Source organism: Eucyclogobius newberryi, unplaced genomic scaffold (genome assembly GCF_026437365.1).
Source record: "Eucyclogobius newberryi isolate DKJ021-1_F unplaced genomic scaffold, fEucNew1.0.hap1 SCAF_12, whole genome shotgun sequence".
Lineage (NCBI taxonomy): Eukaryota > Metazoa > Chordata > Actinopteri > Gobiiformes > Gobiidae > Eucyclogobius > Eucyclogobius newberryi.
In genome coordinates, this window is record NW_027315746.1 from 3,361,997 (window position 1) to 3,377,991 (window position 15,995).

Genomic DNA, 15,995 nt, shown 5'->3' on the forward strand with positions numbered 1-15,995 from the left:
GGCAAGCTAGCTTTTTTTTTTGTTCCAAGTAAGTTCCCTCTGCTGCCAGTAGATGGAGCGCTAACACCAAACATGTTAATGCGCCGTACAAAGTGTGAGCGGGAACCTGCGCGCCTACATCGGCACGTCGGGGGCAAGCTAGCTTTTTCCCCCCGGTTCCACGTGGTAAGTTCCCTCTGCTGCCAGTAGATGGAGTGCTAACACCGAACATGTTAATGCGCTGTACAAAGTGTGAGATGTTGGTAGGTGATATTTTCTCGCATCTCGTCCGTTTCTTTGCGCGGGTTGCGTGGGTTGTGGCTGGCCTCGATCCAGAAAGAGACAAAAGATGGAAATGATCTTTGGCTTTCACGCTGCATATTTACATGTTTTACAGGTTTTATTGCATCTTCTCAGATAATAAAAATAGAAACGAGGGAACGACCGACTGACGGAAAGCCAGGCGCGCTCTACCTACAGCGGTTTTCGCAAGGTTCAAAAGGGAGTGACCTTGTAAACGGGATTAACGACACAATTATTGAAGCCAAAAGCAACTCCGGGTATGTTTATTATGAGGACGCAATGGTTAAAAACTGAAAACACGAGTACATTTCACATAGCGCGTCCTTGTTTATTGACGGCGAGAAACTAACGAATCCCAATCGGCATCAACATTCAAATGACTGCGCCACCTTAATGCGATAGTAAGAATACACGGTGAGGAGTTAGGGGCCGTTGCCGTAGCGATTAAACATGGAAAAGGTATGAATAGTATATGTTTGGAAGGGGAAAAGGTCTTGAGAATGTAACAGGAAGACCAAACCCGCGAAGAGCAGTCGTCCGATCAATAAGTAAAGGCAATTTTTTACCCAGTTGCTGTTGATGCTAAAATAGTCACACTGTCTCAATATTGATGAGCGGGGGTTGGACAATGTCACACAATCTGTCCACAGCCCAAACAACAGCGCGGCGCATGAATGCGACGGAATATGAGAAGCGCTTTAAAAAATACATGTGCAGTGTAAACATGCTCCAGGCTGTGAGGGGGACGGCGGGTCCAACCTTCCCCCAGGACGAGGTCTCTTCTCTGGGCAGCTGTACTTCCGCGCTGTGGCCCTTCCCCCGGGACATCCACCGCGCACACGTGCCCTTCTGCCGCTGACACACACACACACACACATAGTGACACACACAGTGACACACACACACACACACACATAGTGACACACAGTGACACACACACACCGTGACACACACACACACACATAGTGACACACACACACACACACACATAGTGACACACACAGTGACACACACACACACATAGTGACACACAGTGACACACACACACCGTGACACACACACACACACATAGTGACACACACACACACACACATAGTGACACACACAGTGACACACACACACACACACACATAGTGACACACACAGTGACACACACACACACACACATAGTGACACACAGTGACACACACACACCGTGACACACACACACACACATAGTGACACACACACACACACACACACACATAGTAACACACACAGTGACACACACACAGTGACACACACACACATAGTGACACACACAGTGACACACACACACACACATAGTGACACACACACACACACACACACATAGTGACACACACAGTGACACACACACAGTGACACACACACAGTGACACACACACACATAGTGACACACACAGTGACACACACACACACAGTGACACACACACACAGTGACACACACACACACACACACACACACACAGTGACACACACACACACACACACACAGTGACACACACACACACAGTGACACACACACACACACACACACACAGTGACACACACACACACACACACACAGTGACACACACACACACACAGTGACACACACACACACACACACACAGTGACACACACACACACACACACACAGTGACACACACACACACACACACACAGTGACACACACACACACACACACACACACAGGTGATGAGGGTTCATTTGTAAAACAGACCAGGTGTGAGGCGGCGGTTCAAGGGCGCGAGAGGCAAAAAGGTTCGTTCGGATCGCAGAGAGTCGGGTCGGAAGCCGGTCGGGAGAGTGAGTGTATTAATCGGGTGGTCGAGCGGCGTTCGAGCGACGGTCGAGCGGGCGGTCGAGACCCTTCCAGACCGGATGATACCTTTTCGTTTGTAATGGCAGACTTCTCCGATATTGCCTGGGTACACTTCAATATTTATCGGCAGCCGAACGATACCTAGTTTTCGATACTGGAACATGAATGGCCTTTTCTTCTATTTTGTATGAATTATTATGCACAATTACAGAATCCCAATGTGCATTAAACATTTGAGGTTTTTTTTGTAGTTTTTTCCTGGCCGAGAAGGAGAGTCTAAGGACAGAGGACCCTGGGACATCGTCCCTCGCCACCACAGACATTGTTGATTCATTTCTCCCTGTGGCCCTCAGAGGCAACTGTTGTTGTGATTTTGGGCGTTACAAAAATAAATTGATTTGGATTTGATTTGATTTGAATGGTCAGATTATGTTCAAACTAACATCAGATTCAAGTCTAACTTCATTAGGTTTGGACAGAGGACGTGAGAGTCAATAATCAGAAGGCCGTAGTTTAGCACGTTGTTGTGTTGTTGGTTTTTAATTTATTAATCTGGACTAAACAGCCCAAAATCACCTAAAAAAGGATAGAATACTGATAATCTGATCAGTTAATTGGGGTTTACGTTTGTTTACGTTTGTAAATTAGAACCAAGATGGCGGCAGGTAGCAACATTTTTTAATAAAACTATATTTAAAAATGTTGTGTTTCTTATAAAAGTACAACACAATCAACAGATCTCAAATTAACTCTGCAAATTAATACTGAATAATATGCTACACTTAGCATTAGCATTTTGGCGCATTAACGTTTCCCTGCTTTAGGATGTCCCGATGAGGAAATGGACAAAATGCGTGCGTTTTTGTATCATGTTGATGTAAATCAATAATAAAACCTCATCTATCTCAGACAATATCATGTTTTGTATCTTTTTTGTTGCTCTGTTGCCAAGACACGAGCTGGATTTGGTCAATAACAGTTGTCGTTTGGCTCTGTACGGTAAGAACACCCAAAAAGAACCCTGAGCGCTCTTCCTCTGCGCTCGCCCCCCTCTCCAGGGTAAACCCCGCCTCCTCCCCCGTTGTTCCGCCTCCGCGCACCCGTCCGTGTTGTCCATAATGCCCTCTCTATACGCTTGCACCTTCCTGACCCCCTCCACGCGCCGCTCCGCTCCCGTCGGCTCCAAATGCGCAGCGCCCGCTCATTATTCTGCTCCTTTTGTCAGCGCTGATGCTCGTGGCCTTTTCCCATCGTTCCTGCCGCGGCGCCGCCAGGGGAAGAGCGAGGAGGTGGAGGGCGAGGAGGTGGAGGGGAGGACGGCGTGAGGCGGCGGAGGAATGGGGGGAGCAGGGAGTGACGGGGCAGCAGGGAGTGACGGGGGGGAGCAGTGTGGGACGGTTGGGGAGCAGTGTGGGACGGGGGGGAGCAGGGAGGGACGGGGGAGAATTGAGGTACGAGGGGAGCAGGGAGTGACGGGAGGGAGCAGTGTGGGACGGTTGGGGAGCAGGGAGTGACGGGGGGGAGCAGGGAGGGACGGGAGGGAGCAGTGTGGGATGGGGGGGAGCAGTGTGGGATGGTTGGGGAGCAGGGAGGGACGGGGGGGAGCAGGGAGGGACGGGAGGGAGCAGTGTGGGATGGGGGGGAGCAGTGTGGGATGGTTGGGGAGCAGGGAGGGACGGGGGGGAACGGGAGGGACGGGGGGGAGCAGGGTGGAATGGGTGAGGGACAGGGGAGCAGGGAGGGACGGGGGAGTAGGGAGGGACGGGGGAGCAGGGAGTGACGGGGGGGAGCAGTGTGGGACGGTTGGGGAGCAGTGTGGGACGGGGGGAGCAGGGAGGAACGGGGGAGAATTGAGGTACGGGGGGAGCAGGGAGGGACGGGAGGGAGCAGTGTGGGACGGTTGGGGAGCAGGGAGTGACGGGGGGGAGCAGGGAGGGACGGGAGGGAGAAGGGAGGGACGGGGGGGAACGGGAGGGACGGGGGGGAGCAGGGTGGAGTGGGTGAGGGACAGGGGAGCAGGGAGGGACGGGGGAGCAGGGAGGGACGGGGGAGGGACAGGGGAGCAGGGAGGGACGGGCGGGAGCAGGGAGGGACGGGGGAGCAGGGAGGGACGGGGGGGAGCAGGGAGGGACGGGCGGGAGCAGGGTGGAATGGGTGAGGGACAGGGGAGCAGGGAGGGACGGGGGGGAGCAGGGAGGGACGGCTGCGCTTTTGGGGGGAAGTTTGTCGCACAGTTTTGCCGTTTCGATGCGCAATTTCGGCCTGCGCAAAACCTGAAGTAAATCACTGCGATGTCTGCTTTTCCTCCCAATGATTTTAGTCATCTTCAGCTAAAAGTGTTTAATACGTCTTAATGTTTTCGTCAAATCCCGTCAAAATAAAAGCTCAACACAAACAAAACTGAGACTAATTTAGACAGAATCAAGAAAATCATGAAATAAGATCTGACTTTTTTTCCATTTTCATTTTAAAAAACAGACGTTTTCTGATCAATTAAAAGGGCTTTTAAGCTTTTGCAATACGTTTTGGTTTGTTGTGATGTATTCAAATGCGCATTAGACTGTGGATTAAAGCCGCATCGTTTCATAATGTTCTCGTTAAAGTTTTAAAATATATCTGTACAAAATCTGGCTTTGTAATTGCTTTTTGGACACAGTTGAAAACAGTAAAGAAAATATGTTCCGTCTCGATTTCGCAGCCGGTAAAGTAACACTTAAAGTTGCCAAATTAGAAGACGAAACTGAAGTGACTCATTTAAAACACAATTGAATCTTGGGCTTCAAAAACACCGAGGAGCAATTCTTAGAAAAGCCAAATCTGTATAAATTCTCGGAGAACGACCTCACTTGTGATGTTGACCGTTTTCCCCAGCGTTTGGTGAAGTTCATAATGTTACTTCCTGGTTTGGCAGGAGCTGCAGGCCGTGACAACTGTTACCTAGCAACCGTATTGTAAACAAAGGCCAAAATCCATATGAATTACACAACAGTTAAGACAAATAACACCTGATAACGCCTCTGTTTCTGTTGAATTATTGTTTCAGAAAAACGTGCCGGTCGCTCCTGCATCGTGCCCAGGGCGTCGCTGACTGATGACATCACGGGGCGATTTAGAACTTCCTGTCATTTTCAACTTTTATTTTTACATTTTTCTTGACAAACTATAACTTGACTGATGTAAAACTATGATACTTATTTAGCACAAGTTCCATCTCACCAAACTAAGTCATAATTACAAAAACACGGAGAACTTGTTGCGTGCCCTTTAATGTTTGAGTTTCAGTTTGCAGGAAATCAGTGCAAGTCTATGCAATACCACGTGTTCTTTTAAGGTATTTAGATCAGTAAATGTAATCCAATGTCTATATATATATATATATATGAAAAATGGCCATAAGAAGCGCAAAAATATGAGACAAAAATGCAGTTCAGTCCTTGATTAGAACACAACAGATTCCAGGGAGCTTTTTAAACCCGTCGTACCTAATTAACACTGACGACCCGTTGGGGAAACTATTCGAAACAGTGTTCTGATCTGGGCACGGTGGGAATTCTACGCATTATTTCCATATCAACAACACCAGTCTAAAGAGTCCGTGAACTTTGAGATGCCCCCCCCCCCCCCCCCCCCAGCGAGGGGAGGGGCATCTCAAAGGGGACAAAAGGGCGGGAGGAGGCTAATGCGTTTGTTTGTGCTAAAGCCGCGGGAGCTTTTTCAAACGAGGCTGTTGTGTCCCTAATACGCGGCGCGCCCCCCCTCTCCCCAGACGACTCCTCCCCCCGAATTATGAGTCAGCAGAGTAACAGACGAGGAAGCAGCAGACGATGAGGAGACAATGCTTGTTTGTATTTTAATTAGTCGTAATGTCCATTATTTAAAGGCCACGAAAAAAGGCCAAAAAAACAAACCATTTTTTACACCTAAACATTTCAATTAACCTCAAATCACTTTTGAAATATCGTAAACATCCAACACAATACAAATAGCCACTTTGTATAAGGTATTATTTTTAAATTGTTGCAAAGGACATTATTATTGTTGCTTTGATCCAAAGCAGGTAATGACTTTGACCCGATGCAACATGAATGAAATTAAACTGAAATAAACAGCAAAATATGTAACAAGTGCTTTTATTGCTCAGCAGATTACAACCACAGCATCAATTCAACTGCCCTGTGTAAACTAAGGACCTACAGTTACTTCCTGAACCCAATCCGATGGCGTAAACGCTCAGAACCAACGAGTTCGCTGACGAGTTCTGGACTTGAAGACAGCGCGAGACCTCCGCATCTCCACCTATGACGTCACAAATCTGGGGAAATTTGAAACTGGGTGTTTTTGCGAGGCTCAGATGGAAGAGTAAACAGGATCATTAAAAAAACTGTGAACGAAGCAAAATACGACTTGCGGTGCGTTTCTGATGAAGGAGCAGTGTTACAACATGGTTAAAAAGCTCAAAAAACACACTTTGCATTTACATAATACAATACATGCCCTTTAAGTAGACGACGGCAAATGATAAAAATCACATGAACTGCAGTCAAAAACAGAGAATTAGCGAGCGTTAGCATTAGCGGACGACACCACTCACGAGCACTATATTTCCAATCGCTAAATTCTGATTAGCGTCCATACATTTGTGCATTAACGAGATGGTGTTGCTGGTTTTTGCTGCTAATGGAGGAAACGTGAAGGAGGGAAACGCGATCGGGGCCGAGACGGGAGTACCGCCGCCTACCACACGGAGGACGAGTGACAACGCTATTAAACTGACACGTGCGTCGCGGGGAAACCACCTTTTTATTGAAATTGAAATGATAATTATTCATTTTCCCCTTTACTACGGAGGAGGTGGAGCGGTATAGACCGGCGGCATCGGCGCTGACAGGGGGAAAATGAGCCGGGAAGGTTATGTACAGAAGGGGAGCGTATAAAAGACTAATAGATTTACACAAAGGAACAGCGGAGAGGACGGCGAGAGGAGGAAGGACGGGCCGAAAGAACAGACGGATGAGGGAGAGAGAGGGACGTGTCGGAGCGAGGGGAGGGACGTGACGGCGCCAGGGGAGGGATGTGACGGAGCGAGGGGAGGGATGTGACGGAGCGAGGGGAGGGACGTGACGGCGCCCGGGGAGGGACATGACGGAGCGAGGGGAGAGACGTGACGGCGCCAGGGGAGGGACGTGACGGCGCCAGGGGAGGGAGTTGACGGAGCGAGGGGAGGGACGTGACAGAGCGAGGGGAGGGACGTGACGCGCCAGGGGAGGGACGTGACGGCACGAAAGGAGGGACGTGACGGCGCCAGGGGAGGGACGTGACGGCGCCAGGGGAGGGACGTGACGGAGCGAGGGGAGGGACGTGACGGCGCGAGAGGAGGGACGTGACGGCGCCAGGGGAGGGACGTGACGGCGCCAGGGGAGGGACGTGACGGAGCGAGGGGAGGGACGTGACGGAGCGAGGGGAGGGACGTGACGGCGCGAGAGGAGGGACGTGACAGCGCCAGGGGAGGGACGTGGCGGCGCCAGGGGAGGGACGTGACGGCGCCAGGGGAGGGACGTGACAGCGCCAGGGGAGGGACGTGACGGAGCGAGGGGAGGGACGTGAAAGAGCGAGGGGAGGGACGTGACGGCGCCAGGGGAGGGACGTGACGGCGCGAAGGGAGGGACGTGGCGGCGCCATAGGAGGGACGTGACAGCGCCAGGGGAGGGACGTGACGGAGCGAGGGGAGGGACGTGAAAGAGCGAGGGGAGGGACGTGACGGCGCGAGGGGAGGGACATGACGGAGCGTGGAGAGAGACGTGACGGCGCCAGGGGAGGGACGTGACGGCGCCAGGGGAGGGACGTGACGGAGCGAGGGGAGGGACGTGACAGAGCGAGGGGAGGGACGTGACGGCGCCAGGGGAGGGACGTGACGGCGCGAGAGGAGGGACGTGACGGCGCCAGGGGAGGGACGTGACGGCGCCCGGGGAGGGACGTGACGGAGTCAGGGGAGGGATGTGACGACGCGAGAGGAGGGACGTGATGGCGCGAGGGGAGGGACGTGACGGCGCGAGAGGAGGGACGTGACGGCGCGAGGGGAGGGACGTGACGGCGCCAGGGGAGGGACGTGACGGCGCCAGGGGAGGGACGTGACGACGCGAGAGGAGGGACGTGACGGCGCCAGGGGAGGGACGTGACGGCGCGAAGGGAGGGACGTGGCGGCGCCAGGGGAGGGACGTGACGGCGCCAGAGGAGGGACGTGACGGCGCCAGGGGAGGGACGTGGCGGCGCCAGGGGAGGGACGTGACGGCGCCAGGGGAGGGACGTGGCGGCGCCAGGGGAGGGACGTGGCGGCGCCAGAGGAGGGACGTGACGGCGCCAGGGGAGGGACGTGACGGCGCCAGGGGAGGGACGTGACGGCGCCAGGGGAGGGACGTGACGGAGCGAGGGGAGGGACGTGACGGTGCGAGAGGAGGGATGTGACGGCGCCAGGGGAGGGACGTGACGGAGCGAGGGGAGGGACGTGACGGTGCGAGAGGAGGGATGTGACGGCGCCAGGGGAGGGACGTGACGGCGCCAGGGGAGGGACGTGACGGCGCCAGGGGAGGGACGTGACGGAGCGAGGGGAGGGACGTGACGGTGCGAGAGGAGGGATGTGACGGCGCCAGGGGAGGGACGTAACGGAGCGAGGGGAGGGACGTGACGGCGCCAGGGGAGGGACGTGACGGCGCGAGAGGAGGAACGTGACAGCGCCAGGGGAGGGACGTGACGGCGCCAGGGGAGGGACGTGACGGCGCGAGAGGAGGGACGTGACGGCGCGAAGGGAGTGACGTGATTCGCGAGGGGGGAGGGACGTGACAGGGAAGAAAGAGGTGAGAAAGTCGAACGGGGGAAGAGTCTGTCAGAGATGAACCTGCGCTTGGCTAATGGGGAGTAATCATGGGACGTCCCGGCAGCGGAGGATTTATGAGCGCAGGTGGAGGACTTTGACTCGGCCGTTCAAAGGCGGCGGTGATGTAGTGTTTGAAAAGAGTTCACGAGCGTTTCGGGTTCGGGACGACGGAAGAGCGAGGCACAAAACTCAGAATGACATCTGGAAAGGGCAATAAAAGTGTGGGCTTTTTAGGTATAAAACAAAGAAGATGTCATAATAAATATATGAAACAGTTGTAAAATGGACTAAATTATAACTTACAAAAAAAAATGAAAAATTGTAAATAAACAAAAAGTCTAAATAGTATTTTCCAACATTATTGTAATTTAATTATGTTAATTAATTATTTCCATTTTGAATTTAGTTTTTTTTTCAAATATTATTATTTTTTAATTATTTGTCTATTATTTAATTTATTCATTTTGATTTGATAATTTATCATTTTGGCCATTTATGCTAATTTCCTAAATAATGACTTTTCATATTAAAAGGTTTTTTTTCAGTATTTGCTGGATTTCTTTCCCCCAGAAACAGGGTTAAAGGTCACGTTCAATTTTACATTTTAAAGTAAATTTCCTGATAGATTTTCTCTCAAAAAATTCTTCAATAATTGTACCTGTCCTGAACACAACTACAACTTTTGTTCAAGTTTCGACGTCTGTAAATATCAGTAAACATCGACCAGAAGGCAGAAAAACTCCACATGGAACCACCCCGCCCCAATCTCACCAACAACATAATCGTTTAATTTAAAAACTTATGAAATAGAGTGCGTTTCATTAAATATTTGCCCGGAAATCAGCCGGAAGTCACCGGACTCAACTGCAACAAATCGGTGAAAGCTCCAAAAAATAAAGTTAAATCCTCTCCTTTTGCACGTTGTAAATACTGTGAAAGAAGTCATTTCCCAGAAGGCTCTGGTGTTTCGGTCTCGCTCTTCTCTACAGGAAGTCGAAGTCTATCTGAGCCTCACAATCACATTATAGAGACGCTCCATCTCCTCAGGCAGGAACGTGATATCACCGCGGAGAGAATTAACTCTGACGAAGACGAGATGCTGCGGAGACGAGGAAGAAGAAGCTCCGGAGAAGATCAGGTGAACTCCAGACTCTCTGTTAGTCTTAAGTGCTTTTACATCAGAGACTTAAGGGAGGAATAGACAATGTCCCAAATCACACTCAATTTTGTGAGTCTCCTGTGACTCTTTCGCGTCGAGGTAAATCTTTGACCAAAACTATTTACAGTTCAAGAAATGCAGGAGAATCTAAATGTGCAGAAAACAATCGAGATAAATAACATTAAAAAGCATAAATCTTGACTATAATGTACAATAAGTGGTTATGGCTAGAACATGAAAACACTGTGTATGAATGAAGCCTAAGTTCTTAAGATTTAGCGATTTGAAATGATGACTTGGTTTCGTTAGGCCTCAAACTGCAAGAGTGAAACCGTCTCGTGATCAGGTTTCAATGATAACTCCTCCCTTTGGGCTTTGGACCAATCAGAGCGCAGGGGAGAACAAACGCTGCAGCTCAAACCATCAGATCGCACATGATTTATGGACGGATTGAAGTGTCCAGATGAAACTTTTGGACTCTTTTCTACCACGGATCAATCGAATGAGGGATTACATCAACTGGATAACGAAAACGCAAATAAAAACACACATGACGGTAGCGTGTTTGTTTTGGCCAATCGCAGCGGTTTGAGAAGCGCTTCATTATAATGCGCGTCGGAGCAAAGACTCGTCTCCTCGCTCCGTGCGATCGATAACAGGCCTGTTGAAAAAAATGAAATGTAAAGTATGTAGCAATCTAATCCCCCCTCGCCGCCGGCCAAACGCGCCAGCTGCTGCCCGGAGCCCCGCCCGACACGTCACTCACTCACGGCGGCACAACAAGCTCAAATGTAGACTTCTGCTCGGGATGAGGATTCTCTTTAATACGACGACTTCTTTATTTCCAAGCGTCAGCCGGCGATGCCACGGAAGCTTATGTTAAAACCCATTAGACCCCCGCTGGTTGTTACATCATAATTATCCCCTCATTTGGGTGGCATTTGCCGTATTGTTGAGCGTTTGTAAAGCACTTTGGCGACACCGTTTTCTTCCTCGACGGTGCCAAGCCGCTTTGAAGAGACGGACAAACAATCGAAAAAAGGACGCGGAGATGGGAGCGGGGGAAATTTGCGCTCCTTAAAAGGCCCCCCAAAAAAATCAAGAGAAAACAAAGGGCCATTAGCGCGACGGTCGAAGAGTCGCAGAGGAAGCCAAGTCGTATCTCCCATCTACAAAACGCACAGACAAACGAGATAAAAGGGGGGGCGGGGAGCGGCTTGGCACGGCACCCAAGGGTGTCTGCCAACGGGACACTTGAAGAAATGACTAGTCAATTAGCGGCGACGGGAACTCTGGGGCTGAAGGGGGTTTTAGTTTGTGCCGGGGACAAATACAGGCAGTATACACAGGGCGGCAACAAACAGTGAGGCAAAGTGGGTTGGACAAGCTCAACCTTGCAGGGAAAACACGTCGCTGTGTCGACATTTGTGACGGCTTTCTCACTGCATGAACTTTTTTTCAGTTGCCGGTACGAAGGCGTGTTGTGGGTCTCCGCGAAGGTGACGGAAATGTCCCGATAACGTCATTGAGGCGATGATATCTTCAACCAGCGGAAATTTGTCAAAACGTGTCTTCAAACAAACGGTCGGTGAGGAAAACCCCTATCGGCCCATCCCGACTTTTGCGATGCCTCGACATACAATAGAAAGATGCTTATTCTTCCTGACAGAAATATGAAGTAAACATGAGGGCGTCGACTGCACGCTCACGTCTGCAACACCAGAGACGTTTTGTGTAGCGCGAGTACAAAGCTCGGTGCGCGTAAAGGCGTTCGCTCGTGTGTACCGCGAGTGCAGATCGACTTCACATCTCGACAAGGGACGAGGTTGAAGATCGTGTGTCTGCCGGTTTCTTCACGTATGTTAATGTGTGCGGCGGTTTCCCAGGGGAGACTACAAAGACCATACAAACATAACATACATACATAACATACATACATAACATACATACATACATAACATACATACATAACATACATACATAACATACATACATACATAACATACATACATAACATACATAACATACATACATAACATACATACATACATAACATACATACATAACATACATACATACATAACATACATACATACATAACATACATACATAACATACATACATAACATACATACATAACATACATAACATACATACATAACATACATACATACATACATACATACATAACATACATAACATACATACATAACATACATACATAACATACATAACATACATACATAACATACATAACATACATACATAACATACATACATAACATACATACATAACATACATAACATACATACATAACATACATACATAACATACATACATACATAACATACATACATAACATACATACATAACATACATACATAACATACATACATACATAACATACATACATAACATACATAACATACATACATAACATACATACATAACATACATACATAACATACATACATAACATACATACATAACATACATACATAACATACATACATAACATACATACATACATAACATACATACATAACATACATAACATACATACATAACATACATACATAACATACATACATAACATACATACATCTCTATCTTCTGTTTGATATTCTAGGCAGAGCAACAACATCTCCATGGAGACAGAACATACTGTTGCACGAACTGAACATGATTGGTTTCAGGCTCACTGTAATTCTGGACGAAACATTTCAATTCAATTATTACATTATTATAATTATTAGAGTTTAAAGGCACGACAGCGGCGCTATGTGGTTGTTTTCACTCCCAAAAGTATCTTTAAACTTTCATCTTTAAACACTTAACATAGAGAACGTGATTGTATTTCAGATTTGACTAAACATTTTGCCTATTTGTCCCGAGTAAAGTTTATATTTGTACTTCCTGGTTGGACAGGAGCACAATAATGACACGTGTAGAGGTGATTCCACAGCTGTTACCATAGCAACCAGACTGTAAACAAGAGCCAAACTCCACATAAACGACACAACAGTTCTGATCTGACACAATAAGACCATAAAACACCTTTATTTAGTCCAACCATGGTTTAAAGTGTCTCTGTGTCGCACACTGATGACATCACAGAGGGATTCAGCTCCACTTCCTGTCAAATCAAACTGTTATTTTTCAAAATAACTTCACAAACTGAAACTTAACGGAAGCAAAACTACGATAAATATTCACAGCAGGTTCTACAACGCCGAACTAAGTCAGAATTAGAAAAACGTGAGAAACTCCAGATGGACTGACATTTGGTTAAATGTTCTCATGATTTAGTGGTTTATACAGTTTTAGATACACATTTTAAATAAAGATATAGGTCTGGTCACCACAAAGCTCAGACTGTCTTTAAGTAAGACTGTAATTTACTTATTTTTGTGAAAAGTCTATGGGACAAATGAATAGGAAATGTAGTTCCAGTGTTGAGCTCCACATCGAGGACTGTTTACCATTAAAAACGATGTGTATTTGGTTTGAAATTGCTATGGCAACACTATTTTTTACCTTTATTTCATATGCCGGGAACATACACAAGTTTTAACCCAAATAATAGCAGCTGTGAAAGCTCCAGGTCAGTCAAAAACGGTCCAATTTCGTCCCATTTAAGTGATTTCTTTAGTATCGACAGCACCTTTTATCAACCGTGGCTTTTTCATACTTGTGACGACTGAAACTAGAGCATTTTCACACAAAACAATAACGACAAACATTTCATTGGTCCCAAATCGTCCGCGAATATTAAAATGCCGCTCAAGTCGTTTTGTGGCTCTTTGGCGTCGATCCGTCGCCCGTTACCGTCAGCGGCCACGCGTTTCCCCCAAAACCCTGGCCCGATATCGAACTCGCAAACGGGCGTAAATCTCCCGCCGTCGCATCGCCGCCACGTGCCGCCGATATTAACGAGCTCATAACGAGGCGCGCTGTAAAATGCACATTGGGCTCTGGCACGCGGCCGCCGTCTGTTTACAAGCGCGGCGTACGTTTCCATCTGGCCCCGGCGCCGCGCTCAGAGTCCGGCCCCTAAACTCTATTTACGCCGTTAAATCATCCAACTAAAGCCTGTCCGCCGTCACGACGGAGGGGACTGTGCGGGAACGTGGCTCGTGTCGGTGTGTGTCTGTGCGTTTGGGACGAGCCAAATCCAAAATATTATAACGCCGTTTTGTGCTGAAGAAAAGCACCGGCAGAATATTGAGAGTGTATTAAAAGTGTTAAAAATAAGCTTTATTTGAGTCAAACCATTGTTTCTGACGCATTTTTGAACAAATAAAGGGTTGAACGAGACTCAAGGCGTCGAGATAGAGAATATTAACAGATAAAATGACGTGCGATTGGATTATTTTTTGATATTTTGTGTTAATAATGCCACCGTCTTTGTTATAAAATCGTCTTTTTCTTTAGGGAGTGTCTACACTCTACTACATCTAGAGGGTTAGGGTTAGGGTTAGGGTTAGAGGATTAGGGTTAGGGTTAGGGTTAGAGGGTTATGGTTAGGGTTAGAGGGTTAGGGTTAGGGTTAGAGGGTTAGGGTTAAGGTTAGGGTTAAGGTTAGGGTTAGGGTTAGAGGATTAGGGTTAGGGTTAGAGGATTAGGGTTAGGATTAGGGTTAGAGGGTTAGGGTTAGGGTTAGAGGGTTAGGGTTAAGGTTAGGGTTAAGGTTAGGGTTAGGGTTAGGGTTAGGGTTAGGGTAAGAGGGTTAGGGTTAGGGTTAGGGTTAAGGTTAGGGTTAGGGTTAAGGTTAGGGTTAGAGGATTAGGGTTAGGGTTAGAGGGTTAGGGTTAAGGTTAGGGTTAAGGTTAGGGTTAGGGTTAAGGTTAGGGTTAGAGGGTTAGGGTTAGGGTTAGAGGGTTAGGGTTAGGGTTAGGGTTAGCCATGAGGCTATAGGGTTAGGGTTAGGGTTAGGGTTAGGGTTAGGGTTAGGGTTAGAGGGTTAGGGTTAGGGTTAGAGGGTCAGGGTTAGGGTTAGGGTTAAGGTTAGGGTTAGGGTTAAGGTTAGGGTTAGAGGGTTAGGGTTAGGGTTAGAGGGTTAGGGTTAGGGTTAGGGTTAGCCATGAGGCTATAGGGTTAGGGTTAGGGTTAGCCATGAGGCTATATGGCAGTGCCGCGGTTAGGGTTAGGGTTAGGGTTAGGGTTAGGGTTAGGGTTAGGGTTAGGGTTAGGGTTAGGGTTAGGGTTAGGGTTAGGGTTAGGGTTAGGGTTAGGGTTAGGGTTAGGGTTAGAGGGTTAGGGTTAGGGTTAGAGGGTTAGGGTTAGGGTTAGGGTTAGAGGGTTAGGGTTAGGGTTAGAGGGTTAGGGTTAGGGTTAGGGTTAGGGTTAGAGGGTTAGGGTTAGGGTTAGAGGATTAGGGTTAGGGTTAGAGGGTTAGGGTTAGGGTTAGAGGGTTAGGGTTAGGGTTAGGGTTAGGGTTAGGGTTAGAGGGTTAGGGTTAGGGTTAGAGGGTTAGGGTTAGGGTTAGGGTTAGCCATGAGGCTCTAGGGTTAGGGTTAGGGTTAGCCATGAGGCTATATGGCAGTGCCGCGGTTCCTGAAACTGCTGGGCCATTTGACCGCGCGGCGGCTCTGCAGCCACGACTTTTTCTTTAACGCATTTGGTCCAGATTATTAAAATATGACTGCGATTATTTTTCATGGTCGACTTGTCACAGTTAGTCAGCAATAAAGTAAAAGTAAAAAGGGATATTTAGATGTTTTCATGCAGATGTGGCTCATTTTGAGTCGCGAAATGTCCTTTAAAAGTATTGGTTTGGACCAGTTTTAGCTCGGATTAGACCTCAGTTAGACCAGGTTTTGTCCTGATTAGTTTC

At 48.3% G+C, this 15,995-nt stretch overlaps 2 protein-coding genes across 2 annotated transcripts in view; both read right to left on the minus strand.

Moving 5' to 3' along the window:
- atp1a2a (ATPase Na+/K+ transporting subunit alpha 2a) overlaps positions 1–15,995 on the minus strand; it is a 440,146-nt gene that overhangs the window by 151,472 nt on the left and 272,679 nt on the right. The gene's annotated exons all lie outside the window — the stretch shown is intronic.
- The window catches only part of sdhc (succinate dehydrogenase complex, subunit C, integral membrane protein), a 137,340-nt gene continuing 125,828 nt past the window's right edge, over positions 4,484–15,995 (minus strand). The window contains exon 7 of the mRNA XM_072440615.1: positions 4,484–4,499. The gene's annotated coding sequence lies outside the window, so the exon portion shown is untranslated. The remainder of the gene's footprint in view (positions 4,500–15,995) is intronic.